Below are 14,847 nucleotides of genomic sequence, written 5' to 3'. Positions count from 1 at the left end.
GAATAGGTCAAACTATTCTCAAGCATCCTTCCCACGTCAATTCCCGCTCTTAAGATGATGATTTATATTCACATAACCATTATCTATAAATCCAAAGTGGTTTTTGTACTTGTACCTTTCATATTAATTAAAGCCTTAATTCATACTGACTAACATCCTTCACAAGTTACCTTTCCACCAGTGATGTCGGGAATTTTCGAACTGGCCATTCGAAAGTCCCGCCATTTGACTTCACGAACGTTTCGTCAAATGAGGGAAAGGCTGGGGGATCTCGCGGGCGAAAGACTGAGGTTTAATACGTGACTATTGGAACCTAAATCTTAACCACCTGGTGGGGTAGGAGCGAATGTTATGGAAATTCTCTGTTTATGATATATCAATGATGAATCTAACGTAAAATTGAGGCAACATGACAAAAATGTCTTATGTATGAGTTTAGTGTCAATGACTTTCCAAGTCATTGGATATGGACAAATTCTGGCCCTCAGCCGAAGCCTTAATCCTTCCCTTGTATTTAAAGAGAAACCTTAACTATTTTGCGGTCCTGTAGTAAATGAAAAGGCATTGTCAAACCCCTTGCAAATAAATAAACTAAGATTTCCCTCCACTTTGCTAGGGAAACTTTAGTTAAAGCGGGAAAACGAAGGTATCTTCGAAGCTGCCAACCCTTGCTCGACCTCTTTGCTTCATCGTCCCCCCTAAAGGTATGTCATTTATTACATTGATCTCTTCTCTCTACCTCGTGTACCAGGTTGGTTGTAGTATAAGTTTGTGTGCAAGACATGTAGTTTTTATATCGCAGTTTAATGTAGAGATCCTTGTGATTGGGGATCTGAATCCTGAGTTAAATAAGAATAGGGATAGGCCTATTTGGTGTGTGATTCGTTGTGTATTGAATTCGAATTGTCACTATTTTCAGTTTGTTAATGAGTCCGGTGTGGACTTTGTGCTTGAAGAGCACGTGTTACATTACCAAGAGTCAGCCTTGTTTTTCATTAAGTCTTGTGAATGCTTGAGGATGTTGTTTGTCTTGTATCAGAGTTTATTTTTATAATAAAATTGTAAATTTTATCGCCGTATTTTAGTTAACTCCTGGAAGGTTTTTGGGAATCTCGCCTCTTCAAGGCCTTGCGATCCGCCCAGTACATCGGGCAGATTTAATAAACTGGTGAAAATCACAACAAGTAATTCCATTCTTACCTTACAGATTTAGATGAAGTTTGGTGTCTATAATCAATCGGCATAGATATGAAACTTGTACCTTTCATGTTGATTATACCTAATTTTTTAGGGTTTTTGGGTGGCGCCTCCTATCACACCAACCACGTCCAGGACGTAAGAATGGCTGTTCCGTTTAAAGGGTGATTAGTAGGCCTGCTGCACCCCCAAAAACTTCAAACCATGCTAATTAAACTTCACGTAGCTTCCAGACTAATATTCGTGTTTCTTTTTCTGGATAAATTTCATGCTTTTGCTTTATATGGTTATCGTATCCGACACTTTATGCATATTCTAGGTTAATCAAATTAAAGAAATAATTTACAAATAAAAGAATATATAATTATATAAGCAAAACATAATGTGTTTGTTTGCAGCTTGCTATTCGTAGTAAATATTAGATTTTAAAGTAGTCAAAGAAAATGTATTGATGATAAACTCACCTAGAACATATACATCGTCAATACTTGAAAAAGAGTAACAAAAAAGGTAACCAGATCAGAAGTAGGATGCCTACGGGATCTGGCCCTGTTATGCACACATAAAAAAGGGAAATTTTAGCCATGATTTTTTTTTTCATCAATAAAACTATTTAGCACATTTAATATAGACATTATACTTCCCAAAATAATGCAATAAACTGAATTTTGAAAATTTCAACCAAAGGTCTTGAGTCACACCCCTTATTGAGACCAAGGACATATAAGAACAGAGGTATCTAACTTTCAGGCACCAGAATTTAACTTTTAGTTGACGTTGTCGTGATGTAATCTGACCAGAGGTGTGTTCAATTACATCGCTCTGGCTTATATATACTTGTTCGATTCATATTATACAACTTTGTCACGGGACGCGCACAAGACCTCGTTCCTATTCACTTGATAAAAACTCTATCATAAAGAAACATTAATTTACTAAGATAAAACATAATTTCAGTATTAGGACTCATTTCAAATGACATCACTCCCCCAATCTGGACACCACGTAATCCTCTTAGAACATTTTAAAAAACCCTGTATTCATGATTTTTCCTACTACGCCATAGATTTCTCTGGTGTCCTAATAAAAAAGAGAGAGCATTAGATTACATACGCCGTAGTAGATTCATAAGACATCATAATTCATTTACGTTACTGATATTTATATTTCTAAACAATTATATAGCAAGAATTTAATGATAAAATAGTATATATATGGGTATTATTATTGCTACTCATATCACTGTAGGCTACTGATTTTAAGGTCTTAAGGCAAAAATTTTAATTGCCCCTTCAAGAAATTATTCCTAACACACAAACACAAACTGTGAAGAATTTATCGTCACTCTTCTTCTTTTCTTTGGCATTTTGGTCTAGCTCCCAATATTGTAGTAACCCCTGAAGCTTTCACCCCAACACTTTACATTTTCTGTACCGAGACGTAGGAAGACTGCGTTGAATTTAACTTTTCAACTCGCCTTAGTTGTGACGTCACTGCGTAGGCACCTAAGACAAATGCCTTACTCCTGCGTAAGTTCTTTTCTCAAACAACGTGTATCGAGATGAATTGTTACAATGGTTTTGAATTTAATTCTAATACTGCTGACTTATACTGCTTTTATCATTCAGTGCCTAATTAAGATGTATACCCATAGCACCAGCCCTTTTCTAATTACTCATTTAAATCATTAATTATTAGTATGCCAGAATAGGTGGGATTACTATGTATGTATATTCCCTTAGAGCTGCAAGATTTCTCTTCGTGTTTTACACAAAATCCTGCCTCCTACTCACTCCTTACAACAACACAATGCCCTGCCCTAAAGTCCCGATATGGCCACTCAACTGTGCTATCCTATGCCTAGTGACCCTCACCTGTTTTGAAAGCTGAACGCAGGTGACGGCTTTTGAACCGAGAGTTGGCTCTTTTGTGCACAAGCGGCGGTTGTGACTAGCTGGTTGACCTGGTCAGTCAATCTGTGCATCTCTGGCTCACCCCCAAACTCGACTCCCACCAAACAGAGGACAGAGGAGTTCTGATGTCTTGTCGGCTGGAGAGAGGGAAGAAGATGAGCCTGGGAACTGTTCCAGCGAGATCTTATCTACCAAGAAGCGAGGATCCCAGGGGTGAGCCAATCAAGGGTGCAAACATTCCATTCAACGGCCAATAGCAGACAAGGGCTTTTCAAACATTAAGTAAGGAGTGCATGTAAATCACTTGGCCACTTAAAGTTACCCCCATTTATAGCTTAGATTAATTTTTACTTTATTTTGTGTTAACTGGCCTCTACATAATTCCGGCTGAGTGCTGAGATTATGTGAAAATTTTGTTCTTAGAGACTAGTCCAGTCTCAGGTCACAGGACCACGTGTCCGACCCCATTTCAATATTTTGCTATTGAAGAAGACCACGAGTCAAAAGCAACCATAATTTCATTATTATTTTTGTATTCTTTGATTGGTTCAATTATTCACTTTTCTTTTTACCACTGTTAAGACGTCCGATTTTCAAATGTAGATTTTGTGTAATAAAGAAACTACATTTGGTTAATTACTCCAATTTGTATTATTACTCCCTTTAATTATTTGATTGTCTATTATGAATATACCTGATATTTCTAAAAAACGTGAAGCTAATAGTATGTTAGCGAGTGACTTAGTATTCATTCTCAATGCCTCGAAGGTAAAGATCCTATCTTTAACTTTGACTTCAATTTCAATACATCCCTGATCCCTCCATTCCCACTGTCTTGTTAATATCATAACGTAAAATTCCAGTCTAGCATCTCACTAGGGTCTCTGGGACGGAACTGTGACGGGCCGAGAGAAGGGTTGTGAACTCAAAGGCAGGATGTAATTGACTAAGTTATATTGTCATAGAACACTCTCCTTTATATGCAAAACCTCAAGGCAACAGGACATAACAAGTTAACAAGACAGACAATGTTACAGAGGAATCAGCAGACATGAATTTTCATGTTCGTTTAGTGCGAGGGAAGAGCGAAGATACAAATATACTATATGCAAAAGGAATTATGTACAATTGTGCGACACACGGTTGGTACATGGCTCCCCCCCCCCTAAAAATGACATACTGTACATGTTAAATAGGGCGCCCTGATCTGGAGAGGCGAACTGTAGGTGGGTCAACTGGCAGAAGATAAGCAGGTTTTAGACGATCAATGGAGACCCAGTCTTCTTTGCCCCAAATGTTTAGTAGGAATGCCTTCGGACTGCGTCGGATCACAAGGAAAGGGCCCATATAAGGGGGCGTTAGTGGTGGCTTCCTAGTGTCGTTGCGCAGGAAGACGTGTGTTGCAGAGTGCAAGTCCGTTGGTATGTGATGCTTCACTGGGGGCTTGTAAGTCTGGCGGCACGGAGTAAATTTTCCCATGACGTGAGGTATGCGCTGGAGATCGTCGGAGGAGGTTGTAGAAGGAAAAAATTCGGCAGGGACGACCAACGGGTCACCATACACCATTTCAGCTGCCGAGACGTCGAGGGCGTCTTTAGGAGTGGTCCTTAGTCCAAGGAGGACCCAGGGAAGCTGAGTAAACCAGTTGCAATCCTTGCAGCGGGACATCAAAGCTGCTTTGAGGGTGCGATGAAAACGTTCAACCATTCCATTGGCAGCAGGGTTGTAGGCCGTTGTCTGATGTAGGGTGATGCCCAGGATATTCGCCAATGACGTCCACAATTGAGAGGTGAAAGTGGTACCCCTGTCAGAAGTAATATGCTCAGGGATACCGAATCTTGAAATCCATCCAGAGAGTAGGGCAGATGTACATGAGGCGGACGTTGCAGTTTCCATGGGAATGGCTTCAGGCCAACGAGTGGAGCGGTCGATGACGGTAAACAGGTAACGATGTCCTTGTGATCTGGGTAGGGGGCCTACAACGTCGACGTGAATGTGTGCGAAACGACGCTGAGGTTGAGGAAAGGTGCCCACTCCTGAATCAGTGTATCAATGTACTTTGGAAGTTTGGCAAGAAGTACAGGCGCGGACCCAATCCTTAGCATCCTTAAAAATGCCGTGCCAAATGAACTTTGCCTTCAGCAGCTGTGCAGTAGAACGGCACGAGGGATGTGAAAGGCCGTGAATAAAATCAAACACCTGTCGGCGCATGGGAGCAGGAATCCAAGGTCGCGGTCTACCAGTACTGACGTCACAGAGGAGGGTGGTGTTGGAGTCTTCGAGGGGAAAATCCTCCCAATGGAGGGATGTGCAGGATGTCCTACAAGCTTGATACTCTGGATGCTGTCGTTGGGCTTCAGCCAGGGCGTTGTAATCCAATCCCAGTTGAACAGCAGCCAACGTGTTTCTTGACAGGGCATCGGCAATGGGATTCATTTTCCCAGTGACGTATTGGAGGGTGCAATTGTATTCAGCCACGGCGGAGAGATGTCGGCGTTGACGGGCGGACCAGGCGTCACACTGTCGAGTGAAGGCGTGCACCAGAGGCATGTGGTCTGTGCGAATGACGAAGGGCGTACCTTCTAAGAAATGGCGAAAGTGACGGACAGCCAAGTGCACCGCCAGCAATTCTCGATCGAAGGTAGATTAACTCGATTCTGCCTTGGACAGTTTTCTGCTGAAGAAGGCCAATGGGCAGGGCGAGCCTTTGACCACCTGCTCGAGTACTGCACAAATAGCGACATCTCTGGCATCAGTGGAGAGAAGGAGAGGGGCGTGTGGGATAAGAAAAGTGAGAGCCGCAGCAGTTAATAGGGCCTTCTTTGCATTGCAGAAGGCTGCTTCTTGAAGGGGACCCCACTTCAGGTCCTTTGGCTTGCCCTTGAGGGAGGCGTAGAGGGGAGCAAGAGTGGCGGCAATGGCTGGCAGAAAACGGTGATAATAGTTGATCATGCCCAAGAATTCCTGCAGAGATTTGACGGTCGAGGGCGCGGGGAAGTTCTGAACGGCTGCTACCTTCTAAGGGAGGGGATGGACTCCTTCAGGAGTGATACGGTGCCCTAAGAACGACACTTCGTTGACGCCAAAGGTACACTTGTCGCACCGGACTACAAGGCCGTTTTGTTGCAGGCGGACGAGCACGATGCGCAGGTGACGGAGGTGTTCCTCTTTTGAGGAAGAGAACACAAGTATGTCGTCCACATAACATACACAGAGAGGGAGGTCCCCTAAGATGCCATCCATGAAACGTTGAAACGTTGCCCCAGCATTACGAAGGCCAAATCAAGAGTAATTGAAGGTGTATGTGCCAAACGGAGTGGTGATGGCGGTCTTGGGGATGTCTTCTAGGTTCATAGGCACCTGATAATACCCCTTCAGGAGGTCGAGCGTAGAGAAAACCTTCGCTTTGTGCAGGTAGGAGGTCACGTCGGCAATGTTTAGGAGGGGGTAGTGATCCGGTTCTGTTTGCATGTTCAGGCGCCTGTAATCCCCGCACGGACGGAGGGAGCCGTCTTTCTTCAGAACGATGTGTAAGGGTGACGACCATGGGCTGGAGGCCTTTTGGCAAAGGCCCATTTTCTCCATTTCGGCGAACGTCTGTTTGGCGGCTGCCAATCGTTCCGGTGCCAGACGTCTGAATTTTGTGAAGACTAGGGGTCCCATCGTCTTGATATGGTGATAAATACCGTGCCTGGCAGGAACCGTGGGGGTTTGGCGAAGTTTGGACGGAAAACTTCCGGGTACGACGTGAGGAGGTGGGCGTAGGCATCCGTGGGTGCGCTGATGTGGGGAGCGAGGTTAGAGGAGCGGGTTGAAGAGGTGTCGACAAGTACGAGTCTCCGTTGACTAATCGTCGGTGGGCGACATCGACCAGAAGGTGGAAATGAGAGAGGAAATCCGCACCGAGGATTGGCATTGTGACGTCAGCAACGAGAAACTTCCAATTGAATTTACCGTTTCCGAACGACAATGTGAGGTTCTCGTAACCGTAGGTGGGTATCGCATATCCGTTGGCAGCTACCAAGCGGACGTCGGCAGATGTAGACAGACTACATTGTGCCTTGAAGAGTTTCCTTGGCAAAAAAGAACGACAAGCACCCGTGTCTACCAAAAATCGCACGCCCGTTCCTGGATCCTGTAAAAAGAAAAGATCAGAAACATGGGAGGCCACCGTCACAAGCGATGGCCTACTTACACGTTTTTTGGCCAATGACAAACTTTGGCACATTTCTGCGGCAGATGGGAGGTAGTAAGTAGCTGTAGAAGTCGTTCGTTGGGGCGCGAGCGATTGGTGGGTGGTGGGCGGCTTTGTCGCTGCTTCGGCACGTCACGGGGTAGGCGTGTATGTCCTACGGCATTCATGTCAGCTTCGGTTGACGTTGAATAGGCATCCTCGTCGTCAGGGGTGGAGGCGTTGATGGAGGTCTTGAAGTGGCTGTCCATAAAGGCGTCGGCTTTGGTCATCAAGTCCTTTATGGGTAAACTATCGACATCGGGTATGGCAGCGCGCACAGGTTCAGGTAAACGGCGTAGCCAAAGGGCATGGAGTAGGTTCACCTCACGAGGAGAGCCGTCTGCGGAAGGTTGAAGGCGAGCGATACTGGTCATTTCCCTGATGGCAAGCGAAGCCCTTTGGTCCCCCAACTGTTGTTGCGAGAGCTGAAAAAGCTTTGCTATACAGGCGGCTGGCGACGGCGAGTACTGCTGCAGAAGGTATGATTTGAGAGCGTCATACGCTATTGGGGTGTCTCTTTGTTCTCAAAGCCAGTCGGATATTTCCGGGAAGGTGTCCTCGGGTATCGCCGCGAGAACATAATCCGCTTTGGTGGTTGAGCAAGTCACGCCCCTGTTACAAAAGTGGACTTCAGCGCGTTGAAACCAAGCGAACCCTTCTCCGTTGGCGAACGATGAAGAGACTCTACTGCCGGAGTAGAGTCAGCCTCCGTCATAGTACCAACGATGGAGGGGTGAGGGAGGTGGGGGTGGAAGGCAGTGGGAGCGAGTCGACTTCTGGGGTCACCAATGTGATGGCGCCGAGTAAGGGTGTGAACTCAAAGGCAGATTGGAAACGTCTGAGTTATATTATTGTGGAACATTCTCCTTATATACAAAACCTCAAGGCAACAGGACATAACAAGTTCACAAGACAGACAATATTACAGAGGAAAAACCAGACAGGAATTTTCATGTTCGTTTTAGTGCGAGGGAGGAGCGAAGATACAAGCAAAATATATACGAAAGGAATTATGTACAATTGTGTGAAACACGGTTGGTACACTATATTGCGTTAAAGGGCATATTAGCCTAATTTACCTCGCTTAACCTTGTAAGATTTCCTTTGCCTTTTAAACCTTGAAGGTAACATCCTCTATTTTCACATATATCATTTGTTCGTTAGTAAAATTGAAAACTATTGTTTCATATCATTGTAAAATTATTAAATAGAAGTGTCTTGTAATTTTGTTTTGAAACTGAAGCATAGTAATTATATTTTTTTTCTTTGTTATTGCAAAGCTTTCAGAGGTAGGCATTATTAGTTGAAGAATAAAAAAAAATAAATAACTGTAATAATTACAGGGAACCCGTCTGGGAGATCTGTGATCATGAAACCAGTCTTGGAGATCTGTGATCATGAAATCAGTCTGGGAGATCTGTGATCTTGGAATCAGTCTGGAAGATCAAATTATGGAACAGTGTACAACCTTTTTAGCTGAATAAAGCCAGATAAGGATCAAGTCTCTCTCTCTCTTACACGTCGAATGTAAAGTTCACTTTTGATGAATAACGAAAATTTATGTCAGGAGGAAAAGAAAAATCCACCGTAACATATGGTGGCAGCTGTAAAGGGACTAATAGCCTTATGCTATTGATTCCACTTACCCATGAGGCCTAAGTATTGCAGGTCACACTAACGTTTTTGTATATTTTCATAGAAATATTGTTTTGAGCTGTAACATCCTATGTATAAGGTATGTATAACGTATACTTTGCATGTAATTCTTAATGTCTGATATTATTTACATATTTGGGGATTATTCTGCTTAAATGATTTTTGTTAAATTATTGTATTAAAATGGTCAGTGCTATGGATGACTCGCTCACAGAACTAATAGAGTTAGAAAGCGAAGTTAGACAAACTGCAAGGGAAACACAGAATCTTACACAGTCCTATCAGGGAGTTTGGTCACAGGTAGGGGATTTAACACAGTAGGTTCAAAAAATGGACAGGGAGATGTCTAATATTCAGGGGACAATGCTGCACCTTATACAAACCCTTAATGACACTCAACCCCCAGTAGTGTCTGCGCCACATACTCCACATAATCCATACAACCCTTGCCCAGATACACACATCAATACAATATTTGGAACACTACTACACAGTTCCCTAGTCCCTCTATGTACGAACACACAAAGCACACCACAAAGCGCATCTGCGCTCATGAGTACAGTACCCCTAACACCTATAAGGGCATGGCCAACAACACACAACCCTGCAATTCCAACACCACCTACACCATCCCCCATCCCCCATCCCTAATCCACCACCAGCCTACCCTCCTCCTCAACTTCCTGTTAATCAGCCAAATCCTTTCATTATACAGCAAGGTAATCAGTGTGTCATATCCAATCCTTTTATTGGATTTTTCAGTAATGCTAATCCATTCTTTTATTCAAATACTACTCCAGTAGCAGTTTCTCATGATATACCTGTTTTAAGGCCAAAAGATATATCTCTCCTCAAACTTGCAGAGCCTAAAGGGTGTAGTTGCCGACAATAGGTTGAATACTTTCTTTAGACAAGTAGAGTCATGCACAGGCTCAGATGATAAGAGGATAGAAGTTGCCATGGCTAGGGCTGAACAGGATATATCTACTTTCTTGGCCGCTGAGATACAAAAGAATGGTAATAGGTTTATAGGTACAGCAACTCTTTTACAGGCATGGCAAGAGATAACTGCCATGACTTATTACTTTGATGAATCTCCTAGTTGTTTTGTTAACCCTGGATAGGTACGCTCCTCGGACACCCCTTTAAGGGTATACTCGGTCGCGAACGACCCCGACTCCGAAAAAAATTCAGGAAAAATTTAGTTATGCATCAATCTGTATTGTTTGACTTGCTAAAAATACTTCAAAGAATGCTAAACACTACTGAAAATATAAATGATACCCATCTACAAAATAACTATTTATTGGAAATATATTAAAAATTTAAGTATACAAAAAAAAGGCTTGATGTAAATATTCACAAAAAATAGAAATATACATATACACATAAATCCCTTTAGGGACACCTTCTTAGATGGCAAAGCAACAGCGTGTAATTGCTGGAAATGAGTTGGACCCATAGAAGTCAAGATCTGAAATGAGAAAAAAAGGGTAACTTTTTTTGGCCAAAAAAATTTGTCCAAATTTCATGAATTTTTTGGGGTACCTAAATGAAATAGGAAGAGGCTAATTTTTTTTATAGAATAAACTCATATTATCCTAGAACAGAAATACATTATAAAATGTGCACTAAGATGTAATTTACTGTTATATCAGGGGCGAAATCTAAAGGTCATTTTTTGATGGCCTAGTTTCACAATGTAAATTTCTTATGAAAATCATTGTATCTCCTATAAAATATGATATTTATGCAATAAAATATACCAAAATATTACGAATTCTATACAGAACAAGAATATATAGAGATATGCCAACTTACCTTTTGGGTATGTCAACAAAATGGCCGCAGACCGCAACAACTCTTACAGCCCAATCTACCACTTGAAGTGAAGAATGGGGTTGCAAACTCCATATTATCATCAACATCTCTTTTTAACTCCATTACAAGTGTGTTGATGACATCCATGCCGAGGGAATACTGCTTGCTGGCCATTATTGAAGATAAATTCAAAATAAATAGAAAAAAATGAAATTTGCAAAAAATAAAAGAAATTCAGAAATTAGCATTTGAGGGAAAATGGACCTCATGGCAATATATGGCATCTAAGCCAAAATCAATGTCATGCAAGTGGTAGACACACCATCCATCCACACTTTCCAACTTTAAAGAACCAAACAAGTATCAACACTGTTCGACAATTTATAATTATGTAATAACTTTGCTGTTTGATCACTTACCCCTATAAAGGTATGTCAGGGTCGAGGTCGACCCCTGGGGGGGGGAGGTAAAAAAACGGGGAAGGAGGGAAGTTAGACGAAAATCAGTCCTAAAGCAGACAATGGCATGTAGACTAGTCACCCCTTGCAGGTCGATCACTTCCATATTCGAGACAGCTGATGATTTATGGGGAAAAAACAGGTTTTGAAAATGCTGTAGGGGTCGCATACGACCCATCATACCTTTCCAGGGTTAATAAATTACAGTGTAAATTTTCAGCTTTAACATTGAAGTTCCCCAATGATCCAATTCCAGCATCAGATAAGTTCCTTAGGACAAAGATATATAAAGGCTTAAATTCACAAGTTCAAGTTGAATTAGTTGATTTCTTGGCAGACCATATACCTTTAAAGAATTTCATGGCATATGCAGAAGAAGAATATTATAGGGCCCCGGGCATGATCATTATTAATAACAACAGAGTCTTGCCCATTTCAGGTGCTGGAAGTTCCCAGTCACCAATCCCAGTAACAAATACCCCTCCGGTAGGAACTCCATGTAATGAAATAGAGAAATTAACAAGAAAGTTGGATGAGTTAAACAAGAAAATTGAGAAAGTATCCATGACGAGACAAAATAATATTAAAAAGTACTGTGCTTTTTGCAAAGTAGCCACCCATAATCTGTCTGATTGTCCTTATAATCCACCCAAGGGAGTATGCTTTGATTGTTATCAACCAAATGTTAGGAGAGGTCATGTAGGATGTCCAGGACAATTAGGTGGAGATAGTTCACTATGACTAGGTCACGCCAGATCTCCAAGTATAAGTTTGATGGTTAATGATTGCATGATAGAAGCTTTAGTTGATACAGGTAGTTGTGCCAGTATAGTCAAGAAATCCTTTGTGGAAAGTTTAGGTTTGAAGTCTGCTAAGATGAGAAATTTACCACAGTTAACGGGAGTCACAGACACAGTTGTACCGGTATTAGGATCGGTTTATCTGGGTGTTAATGTTGGCCGTAGAGTTGTTACTCATTTATTTTATATTGTGCCAGACCCACTTTTAGATACAGAAGTCCTTTTGGGTGCAGATTTACTTGGGATTGCTTGTTTAACATGGGATCCTGGTTTGGGATAGTATTACGTACCGTGTGCGGCTTCTTAAAATGAGACCTTCCACAAAGAGAATTACGAATCTCAAGATAGTTGAATCCTCAAATCCCAATGTAGATGAGATTAGGTTAAAAAAAAAGATTATTCTACCTCCTTCCTCAGCAGGAATGTATGCAGTTAACGTTAATGAAGATGCGGATACAGTACTTCTATTGGAACCAGGAATGAAACATAGTGGTGCTATGAATGCTTTGTGCCTTAAAGTTGATAACAATAAGGAAGTTTTTATACTTCTAATAAATAGTACAAAGGGTATAGTCAAGTTAAAGATAGGAATGTTGATTGGTACTTATAAAAAGATTGATGAAAGGGACATCAGTTCAGAATCTCTCATATGTAGAAAGATTGAGATTAAGAATGAGCTTATCCCTGAAAGCATGCATGTTGCACCAGGACAAGGATGCACTAGAGAGGAGAAATTAGAAAATTTAATTGCACAACACGATTGGTCACATCTAGATGATGAACAACAGGCCCAGTTGAAGAACATGGTAATGAAAAATCATCAAATTTGTATATTAGAAAATAATGAGTTAGGAAAATTTCAGCGAGTTCAAGGGCATATTAATGTTAGTGATCCACAGCCAGTTAGGACCCCTATGTATAGATATCCTGAGAAAGCTAAGCAACTCATTGCCGATATGTTAGAGGATATGGAGGCCAAAGATATAATTGAGCCGTCCACAGCTAAGTGGTTAAGTCCTATAGTTTTAGTTAGGAAACTTGATAACTCGCAAAGAATGTGCCTGGATTGTAGGAAAGTTAACACACACCTCCAAACTGATATTCACCCTCTACCTAGATTAGAAGAGTTAGTTGAGTCAGCTTCCGGGAATCAGTTTTATGCCTCGTTGGACATGAAAGACGCTTACTACCAGGTAGAATTGGAGGAAGATTTGACAACTTTTAGTGATGGAGTCTCCCTGTATAGATTCAAGAGACTCCCCTTTGGGTTGAGTTGTAGTCCAGCCATATTTTCAAGAGTAATAGGAATTATCTTAGCTCCCTTAATAAAGAAAGGCTAGGTCAAGAATTATTTAGACGATGTAGTCGTCTGGGCCCCTAGTTTGGAAGAATGAATTGGGAGATTAGGAGAGTTGTTCAAACTGTTAGGTGAAAAGGGAGTGAAGCTAAATATTAAGAAATGTCAGTTCACTCAAGAAGAGGTCAAATTTCTGGGCCATATCATATCTAGGGATGGATGCAAACCTTGTCCGCACAACGTAAGTGCAATCAGAGATATGAGAGCTCCCACTAATGTAAAAGAAACTAGAAGATTTTTAGGTATGTGTGGATTTTATAGGAAGCACATACACAATTTTGCTAAAATTGCTGTCCCCTTGACTAATCTCTTAAGAATGAAAGAACCATTTACTTGGACACCAGATTGTCAGTCTAGTTTTGAGCAGCTAAAACAACTTTTGATGACAGCTCCAGTACTGGTAAAAGCAGATATGACAAAGCCTTTTCAGTTGTTCACAGATGCTAGTCTAGATCATGTAGGTGCAGTACTGATGCAGGAGAGTGATGGTCTTTTGAAACCTGTTGGATACTTTCCAAAGAAATTGAAACCTATCGAACAGAGGTATTCAACTACTGATAGGGAAGCTTTGGCCATAGTCTTGGCCTGTAGGCAGTTTTATCATTTTCTTTGGGGTACCATGTTTACGGTTCAGACAGATCATCAGCCTCTTGTATCAGTCTTCAAGAGAAAGACAAAGTCTCCTAGGATGAATAGATGGATTATTGAAATGCAAGATTATCGTTTTAGGGTTGTATATAAGCCAGGAAAGCTCAATGAAGTTGCTGATCAGTTAGTAACAGCAGGCCAGTTAGAGCAATTTTCCACAATAATCAAGATAATTATCTTGGGTTAAGTAAGGAAGAATTTAGAGATAAACAGGTAAGTGAAGCCAGATGGGGTGACTTGATTGCTTACTTAGAAGGAGGAAAATTACCTAGGAAGCGGTTTCCCAGAGCTTTAATTCATCAGTTTATACTGTATGAGGGTTTGTTGTACCTGAGTGCTGATAAGCAAGATAATAGTATTCAGTTAAGACTTGTGGTGCCTCAAGATCTTAGGAAAGCTGCCTTAAAATTTGGTCATGAGTCTGTTGCAAGTCATTTAGGTAGGAGAAAAACTATTGATGCTTGGAGACGTACTGCTATTGGCCCTCACTTAGATCTTATGTAGTTAAATATGTTAAAGAATGTATTACATGTCAAGCTCATAAAAACAGTCCGTCCTTACAGCAAAAATTCCATGAACTACCTCCAGTACATAAACCCTTGGAGCATATCAGTATTGATTTGACAGACATGGTGTCTGGCGCAAATGGATACAGGTATGTTCTTACCATCATTGATCACTATTCACGCTATGTGAAGTTTTGCCCACTGAGGAACAAGACGACAGATGTTGTCAGTAAAAACTTTGAAAAGTATTTAAACGA

General features: G+C 41.5%; 2 pseudogenes; both read left to right on the top strand.

Moving 5' to 3' along the window:
• LOC137614901 (uncharacterized) overlaps nucleotides 1-14,847 on the top strand; it is a 443,986-nt pseudogene that overhangs the window by 60,227 nt on the left and 368,912 nt on the right.
• LOC137615500 (uncharacterized) lies at nucleotides 9,331-12,020 on the top strand (annotated as a pseudogene).

This window comes from Palaemon carinicauda, chromosome 21, assembly GCF_036898095.1.
Source record: "Palaemon carinicauda isolate YSFRI2023 chromosome 21, ASM3689809v2, whole genome shotgun sequence".
Classification (NCBI taxonomy): Eukaryota; Metazoa; Arthropoda; class Malacostraca; order Decapoda; family Palaemonidae; genus Palaemon; species Palaemon carinicauda.
The sequence above is the reverse complement of the archived record's forward strand: the minus strand, read 5'-3'. Positions and strand labels throughout refer to the sequence as shown.